The 8,760-nt window shown below is 47.0% G+C and overlaps 1 non-coding gene and 1 pseudogene across 1 annotated transcript; both read right to left on the bottom strand.

Moving 5' to 3' along the window:
* Positions 1-2,893: 2,893 nt before the first annotated feature.
* Positions 2,894-3,024, bottom strand: LOC139039343 (U2 spliceosomal RNA; annotated as a pseudogene).
* Positions 3,025-5,663: 2,639 nt separating this feature from the next.
* Positions 5,664-5,854, bottom strand: LOC139039336 (U2 spliceosomal RNA). The gene has a single exon (XR_011492651.1). It is a non-coding gene; the product is annotated as a U2 spliceosomal RNA (small nuclear RNA).
* Between the last annotated feature and the right edge of the window lie 2,906 nt (positions 5,855-8,760).

Genomic DNA, 8,760 nt, shown 5'->3' with positions numbered 1-8,760 from the left:
GGAATCTGTCCCCGTGTGGATCTGTCTCCTAAGACACCACAACCTGCTGCACCTGCCTCTTCACAGCCTTCTCCACCCTCCAGCCTCCTCCCGCCTCTGCCTTCCCAGCACCAGCTATTAGGCCCTCAGTAAAAGCATAAGAAATATCACTGAAATCAGATTTCCTGCTTGGAAAATGTTCGTTTACATCTGAGCTTACCTCCACAAAAACAACTTGAAAAAGGTGGCTTTTCCATTCTCAACCTCAAACTGTAGTGAAGGTCCTGTCTGAAAGGAAGGCTCCAGGGGGATTCCCTTGCAGTTCACTACTTAGGACTCAAAGATTTCACTGCCAAGGGCAAGGGTTCAATACCTGGTAGGGGATCTAAGATCCCACAAGCCAGGTGGCATGGCCAGAAAAAGAAACAAACAAAAAGACCCCAGAAGGAAGGAAAGGAACCTGTCCAACTCACTCCACTTTGCTTCAGACTTAGGCAGTGACAGACTCATCCACCAGGGGACAGCATCTGCTTCTTTCCCACCCTAGCCTGGGCTCTGGGTCGTGGTTTTGGATGAGTTGCCTCTGAATGGGCCCCTGGTGGGAGAAAAGGGTCTCTAAGGGGTCCTTTCCCAGAGTTTTCTTTTCACATTCATTCTAAGTAGTATAATGTGTTTATCCCATTTTATTCTTTCTCTTCTTGGACTTGGAATCTTATTTTGCAAACCAGGGATGTAACCTGTGTCTTATACAGTGTGTCAACGGGGAGTTGTAACCACTGGACCACCAGGGAATTCCCTCTCCAATTTATTCTTGAGGAAACAAGCTGGGAGTTGAAATAGGTGTCTTTGCGATTCCCTGGTGGAAGCTGCTCCGGGACCTCCTCTCCCCTCCCATCCCTCCTCCTGAGATTCCTCTCCTCCCTTCAGTTGTGCACTCAGGTACTCCGCTGGGATGCAGTGGACACAAGGATGCCCTCAGCTGCTTCCTAGGTGACTGCCAAATATCCTGCACCCTCCCCTACTCCAGAGCCTGCGTTGTCCTGGGGAAAGGGACCTGGAATCATCTAAGCCCCTCATTACATGCTGAGGAAACCAAGGCTCCAAAGGGGGAGGTGGCTTTTCCAAGCCAGTTCACTTGTCAGGACAGGACTCATGATGAGTCTCAGCCCAGGGTTCAGCCCACCAGGCCTTGAGGGGGGCCTCTCTCCCCAGTGCCATGCCTCCCATGGCCTCTCTTTGTCTCCTCTAAGAAATCCCTCTTCCCCAGAAAAGGCCTGAGGGTTCAGGATTACCCAGACCTTGCCTGGAAGTGCAGGGTTTTATAGGTATCCCTCCCAAGCCCCAAGGTGTCAGGGACCCCAGACCAGGAAACTCCCAGCTAAGGCCGGGTGCTTGGTTCCCACACTCAAGGAAACCCTTGAGTAAATTTAGTCAATCCATCATGTAGTCGTGAATTATGAAGATTTCCTGATTGCCTACTGTGTGGCAGGCACAGTGCTGGGCACTGCGGAGCTGTGACTGTGAAGAACCAGCTTCTGGGCTCAGCACTTAGTCTGGTGGGGAGACAGCTCTGAGGAAGAACCTTCACTCATTAGCTGAATCTGACCCGGGTCAGGGAGCCAATGGGAGGAAGCAAGTAGGTCCCCGCTAGTTTGTCCTACTGTCTGGAATGCTTCCTTGCCTCCTAGACACTTAAACTTGCCTCTGATGTCACCATTGGAGAGGCCTTCATGAGCAGCCCCCTCCTCCGTGTAAAGTAGCTCTCCCCCCAGTTAGTCTACAGCACATTTCCCTGTTTATTTTCCTCGATGGCTTATGGCACTATCTGAAATGACCCTTTGACTCACTGTCTGGTTTTCCTACTCCTCTTTATAACGTTCACTCCATCAGGACAAGTCCTTGTTCATTTCACTGAGGCCTTCAGACTGGCAGGCACTCAGGCATGAACTGTCCGAATAAGAATGTTCCAGTGTTCTCTGGAGGGAATTCTCCAATGCAGTCTGTCCTGGGCTGTGATCTTGTGGAGAGAAATGGCTGTAGAAATGAGGCTGCCAAGAAATAAAATGGTCATTAACGGAGGAAGACTCCCTGGGCTGGATGTGGAAGTGGGGACTGGAGTTCCCATTTAAAGGAGACTGGCCTGGGTTAGGCCCCAGTGTTGTCCTGACAAACTGGGCTCCTTCCTTCACCCCTACCATGCCCCACCTCCTCCTCCTCATTTGTTTATCAATGCCTTTCCTGGCAAAGGCAAAAAGGATGAAGGGTGTGGGTGAGACTGCCAGTTTCAGCTCTATCTTTAATCAAGTGAATTATTTCCTTCTTGGGTGAGAGGCAAAGGAGATGTAAGAGAAGTGCTAAAGAAGATGGAAAGATTGTGGAGGAAACAATATCTGTTTCACAGATACTGTTCAAAGCCCATGTCCGCTAAATTCTAGCTGGGTGACTTTGACAAGTTACTTAAACTTTCTGTTCTTCAGTTTCTTTTTTGAGGGAATTTACACTTGGGTGGAGTCGTGAATTTTAAAAATTCCTAGAATTAAGAGTCTTCCCCTGGGAACTCCAGGAAACCCAAACTGTTTTAAAGATCTGTTAGGTGTTGAGAGCAGCGCCTTGTCCACAGGATCGAAGAAATAATCCAGTATTAAGAAAAAACAAAACTACTAAAGATGGTGGACACAGCCTTATTACAGTGTTTTGAAAGATACAGGAAAATTTATCATAAAATTAGTGCATGGATATGACCCTCACAAGAAATAGTACTCATAAGTAAACCTCCCCAACAAGGAAACAGAAAACCACACATTGGTAAAACAAAACAGAAACCTTCACATAAGACCAGTACCCAGAAACAAAATGAGGAAGACACTGAAAAAGATGTAACAAGCCTGTAGTTCATACTTTCTCTTTTCCCTGAGAGGGGTGCACTATTCCTGAAGGTACTACAATACCAGGTCAATGGGTGGAGTGGACGGAGCAAGGTTCTATTCCAACTCCCTACTCCAAAAATCAATTTACTAAAATGTCCTGGCATAGAGGATGTGGTATTGTTCAGTTGTTAAGTCCTGTCTGATTCTTTGCAACCCTGTGGACCTCAGCATGCCAGACTTCCCTGTCCTTCACTGTCTCCTGGAGTTGCTCAAAGTCATGTCCATTGATTCAGTGATGCCATCCAACCTTCTCATCCTCTGTCTTCCTTCTCCTCCTGCCTCCAGTCTTTCCCAGCATCAGGGTCTTTTTCAGTGAGTGGGTTCTTCCCATCAGGTGGTCTCGGCATTGGAGCTTCAGCTTCAGCATCAGTCCTTTCAAGGAGAATTCAGGGTTGATTTCCTTTAAGATGGACTCATTTGATCTCCTTGCAGTCCAAGGAACTCTCAGGAGTCTTCCCCAGCACCACCATTCCAAAGCATCAGTTCTTTGGCCTCTGACTTCTTGTAGTCCAGCTCTCAAGTCTGTACCTGAGTACTGGAAAGACCATAGCCTTGACTATAGGAACCGTTGTGACAAACTGTTGTCTTTGCTTTTTAATACACTGTCTAGGTTTGTCATAGCTTTCTTGCCAAGAAGCAATCATCTTCTGATTTCCTGGCTGCAGTCACCACCTGCAGTGATTTTTAGAGCCCAAGAAGAGGAAATCTGTCACTGCTTCTATATTTTCCCCTTCTATTAGCCATGCAGTGATGGGACCAGATGTCATGATCTTAGTGTTTTTAATATTGAGGTTTATTTTAAAGTTTAATTATTTAGTTTTGGCTGCACTGGGTCTCCGTTGATGCGTGAGGCCTTCTCCAATTGCGAGCGGGGGCTACTTTCTAACTGTGGCTTATGGGCTCTAGAGTGCAGGCTCAGTAGTTGTGTCACAGGGGCTTCCTGGCCCAGGGTTTGAACCAGTGTCCCCTGCACTGGCAAGCAGATTCTTAACACCTGGACCACCAGGGAAGTCCGATATTGAGTTTTAAGCTGGCTTTTCACTCTCCTCCTTCACTCTCAGCAAGAGGCTCTTTCTCTTCTCTTTCTGCCAAGAAAGATACAGTGGTATCATCTGCAGACCGGAGGTTATTGATATTTCTCCCGGCAATCTTGGTTCCAGCTTGTAACTCATCCAGCCTGGCATTTCACATGATGTGCTCTGTGTAAAAGCTAAATAGACAGGGTGACAAGAAACAGCCTGTCAAACTCTCTCAATTTTGAACCAGTCAGTTTTACCATAGAAGGTTCTAACTGTTGCTTCTTGACCCGCAAGCAGGTTTCCTAGGATACAGGTAAGATGGTCTGGTATTCCCACCTCTTTGAGAGTTTTCCACAATTTGTTATCCACAGTCAAAGGCTTTAGCCAACTCAATGAAACAGAGGTAGAGGTTTTTCTGGATTTCCCTTGCTTTCTCTAGGATCCAGCGAAAGTTCGCAATTTGATCTCTGGTTTCTCTGCCTTGTCGAAAGCCAGCTTGACACATGAGGAAGTTCTCGGTTCATGGACTCTGGAAGCCTAGGTTGGAGGATTTTGAGTACAACCTTACTAGCATGAGATGAGTGCAATTGTCCGGTGGTACCTGGGGAGATTCCCACAGCGGCTGCTTTTCCCACCACACTGTCTGGTGTACTTAGACCAGCGCCCTGCACCTAGATCTTGGTCAAATGCCCCAATCAATAGAAAAGGATGAAAGGAGACAATATGGGGAATTCGTTCTGGCTTATACATGATTTGAACTTTGTGCTGCCCTGAACAGCTTGCCTTGTGTACCCAAAAGACAGAAGACACAGTGGTCTTACTGTAGGCACTCTTCTCTTTGGAATGCTAAGGAATAATACAATCTCCTTCAGTGGCACTGACCTCTCCTTGTCAGTCAGTTACCTGTATAAATAAAATCCCAGTCAGCACAACTGACACACACTGAGTTGAAAACCCATCATTTTAACCTAGACTCCAGGTGGATCTCAGTGACTCAGCAGGCACTGCTTGAAATCAGGAAACATGAACACTTAAGTAATGTTGGAGACAACCAGAGATGGAAGACAGGAAAGTCAAGCTAGTGTTCTGGTTTTGTTTTGAGGATGCCGTGAGGAGGAATTGGGAAGGAATATCAAGTGGGAGCTTGGAAGCTCCCCTTCCAAGACTGCAGGGCAGAAAGCGCTATCTTTTGGAGAATGTGGCTCAGGTGGTAAAGAACCCACCTGCAGTGCAGCAGAGCTGGGTTTGATCCACTCCAGTAATCTGAGTCAGACACGACTATGGGCGGGGAGAAAGCACCCCTTCCAAGACTGCAGAGCTGAAGGGACTGTCTTTAAGAGACCTCAAGGCTCAAGTGAACCACATAAAGCTGCACTTTACAGGGCAGAGAAATGGAGAAACTCTTAAGGGATTGCACAGGTTTTTAAAACACACACACACACACACACAGGAATGTTTAGAAAAAAAGAGTTTTTTAACTTCATAGTTTCCCCTCATCCAACTTACTTATTTTTCACATAAATGCCAAGATCGCTTGCAAACTATAAGAAAACCTAAGAAAAGTAAAGTTTTCTTAAAAGTTTATCTTAACTTGAGGCTAATTGCTTTACAATATTGTTGTGATTTTTTGCTATACGTTGACACGAACCAGCTGTGGGTGAAAGTAAACCTTCTAAAATAACTCAATCCACAAGAGAAATACACCAGTTTCTTCCTTTGGCTACCAGAGTTGTCCCCGAGGGGGTGCACCGTTCCTGGAGATACTGCAATACCAGGTCGATGCGTGGAGTGGACGGAGCAAGCTCCTATTCCAACTCCCTGCTCCAAAAATCCATTTAATATATTGTCCTCGGATAGAGGACGTATCAGATATTAAACTGATAAGAACAGATACTACACTTGATCTTAGCCAAAAGGCCGAGAAGCGATACCGCACCTCCGCCCGTCGCTGTCACCGTCCTGCTGTCGTGCATGTTACACACAGTGTGACCCGGGTCCCCGCTCACTCCAGGGCGCCCTGCCTTGGCCTCGTTGACAGTGCTATGGCGCCACCACACCAGACTCTCGAGCAGGCTTTATCCTCCACATTGTGAAAGAGAAATTCCGCATCTGCTGTAGCTTTGTCGTTCTCGGGCAGAAGCGCCGTCTCCAATCTGCATGCCCCGCCCTCCGTCGCCAAGAAGGCGTGGCTCCGGCGGGACCGCAGCGCCCCGGGGACGGCCTCGGGGTGCGGCAGGGGAGCTCCTCCTTGGTGCTGGGGGAGAGGAGAGACCCGACCGGAGGGGGTGCGGGGTGGGCGGCGAGAGGGACCTGTGAGAGGAGCTGTTGGCCGAGAGTTTTCCTGAAGACAAGGTCGCAAGACTGACTCGCTAGAAACGGCCGGACTGCAGTGTGTTGCACAGGCCTCCGCCTGCGGAGAGAGGGGCTTCGTAGGGTCAGATGTCTGGAGGGGGCTTCCCTGCCAGGCGGAAGGCGGATGGCCCACAGCGGGGAAGGGAGGGGGCGCGTGGATGCGGAGGGCGGGGCAGGGCTGCGGGAGGGGTTCACTTCAACTCCAGCGCCCGCGTCCTTCGGTGCTTCTAGGCACCAAACCGATCCCGGGCTTCCTACAGAAAGCTCCCTCCGCCTAGGACCTCGTTTCCGTGCCCCTCCTCCTCAGCAGTGGGCTTCGCTGGTGGCTCAGATTGTCAAGCTCCATTCCTGGGTCGGAAAGATCCCCTAGAGGAAATGGAAACCCATGACAGAATTCTTGCCTAGGAAATCCCATGGACAAAGAGGAACCTGGCGGGTCACAGGGTCCCAAGGAGTCGGACGCTACTTAGCAACTGAACAACAGGAAACATTCTGTTGATCTGAACTGTCACTGCCACTAGTCACATGCAGCCAGGGAGAGCTCTTAGGTGGTTCCGCCCAATTCAGAGGTACTGAAAGTGGAAAAAACACATGGAATTTAAAAGACTTAGTATTAAAAATTGTAAAATATCTCTGTAATATTGATATTAGTTACATATTGAAATGATATTTTCAGTTCAGTCGCTCAGTTGTGTCCGACTCTTTGCGACCCCATGAATCGCAACCCCATGAATCAAGTTGGTGATAGCAAACACCCTCTTCCAACAACACAAGAGAAGACTCTACACATGGACATCACCAGATGGTCAACACCAAAATCAGATTGATTATGTTCTTTGCCGGCCAAAGATGGAGAAGCTCTATACAGTCAGCAAGAACAAGACCGGGAGCTGACTGTGGCTCAGATCATGAATTCCTTATTGCCAAATTCAGATTTAAACTGAAGAAAGTAGGGAAAACCACTAGACCATTCAGGTATGACCTAAATCAAATCCCTTATGACTATACAGTGGAAGTGAGAAATAGATTTAAGGGACTAAATCTGATAGACAGAGAGCCTGATGAACTATGGACAGAGGTTCATGACACTGTACAGGAGACAGGGATCAAGACCATCCCCATGGAAAAGAAATGCAAAAAGGCAAAATGGTTGTCTGAGGAGGCCTTGTGAATAGCTGTGAAAAGAAGAGAAGCAAAAAGCAAAGGAGGAAAGGAAAGATATTCCCATTTGAAAGCAGAGTTCCAAAGAATAGCCAGGAAAGATAAGAAAGCCTTCCTCAGTGATCAATGCAAAAAAGAAATAGAGGAAAACAACAGAATGGGAAAGACTAGAGATCTCTTCAAGAAAATTAGAGATAGCAAGGGAACATTGCAGGCATAGATGGGTTCGATAAAGGACAGAAATGGTATGGACCTAAAAGAAGCAGAAGATATTAAGAAGAGGTGGCAAGAATACGCAGAAGAACTGTACAAAAAAGATCCTCACAAGCCAGATAATCACAATGGTGTGATCACTCACCTAGAGCCAGACATCTTGGATTGTGAAGTCAAGTGGGCCTTAGAAAGCATCACTATGAACAAAGCTAGTGGATGTGATGGAATTCCAGTTGAGCTATTTCAAATCCTGAAAGAGGATGCTGTGAAAGTGCTGCACTCAATATGCCAGCAAATTTGGAAAACTCAGCAATGGCCACAGGACTGGAAAAGGTCAGTTTTCATTCCAATCCCTAAGAAAGGCAATCCCAAAGAATGCTCAAACTACTGCACAATTGCACTCATCTCACATGCTAGTAAGGTAATGCTCAAAATTCTCCAAGCCAGGCTTCAGCAATACATGAACTGAGAACTTCCAGATGTTCAAGCTGGTTTTAGAAAAGGTAGAGGAACCAGAGATCAAGTTGCCAGTACCCGATGGATCATTGAAAAAGCAAGAGAGTTCCAGAAAAACATCTATTTCTGCTTTATTGACTATGCCAAAGCCTTCGATTGTGTGGATAACAATAAACTGTGGAAAATTCTGAAAGAGATGGGAATGCCAGACCACCTGACCTGCCTCTTGAGAAACCTGTGTGCAAGTCAGGAAGCAACAATTAGAACCGGACATGGAACAACAGACTGGTTCCAAATAGGAAAAGGAGTACATCAAGGCTGTATATTGTCACCCTGCTTATTTAACTTATATGCAGAGTACATCATGAGAAACACCGGGCTAGAAGAAGCACAAGTTGGAATCAAGATTGCCGGGAGAAATATCAATAACCTCAGATATGCAGATGACACCACCCTTATGGCAGAAAGTGAAGAGGAAGTAAAAAGCCTCTTGATGAAAGTGAAAAAGAAGAATGAAAAAGTTGGCTTAAAGCTTAACATTCAGAAAACTAAGATCATGGCATCTGGTCCCATCACCTCATGGGAAATAGATGGGGAGACAGTGGAAACAGTGTCAGACTTTATTTTGGGGGGCTCCAAAATCACTGCAGATG

This window comes from Odocoileus virginianus, chromosome 17, assembly GCF_023699985.2.
Source record: "Odocoileus virginianus isolate 20LAN1187 ecotype Illinois chromosome 17, Ovbor_1.2, whole genome shotgun sequence".
NCBI lineage: Eukaryota > Metazoa > Chordata > Mammalia > Artiodactyla > Cervidae > Odocoileus > Odocoileus virginianus.
Note: the sequence above shows the minus strand (reverse complement) of the source record. Positions and strands in the feature narration are given on the sequence as shown.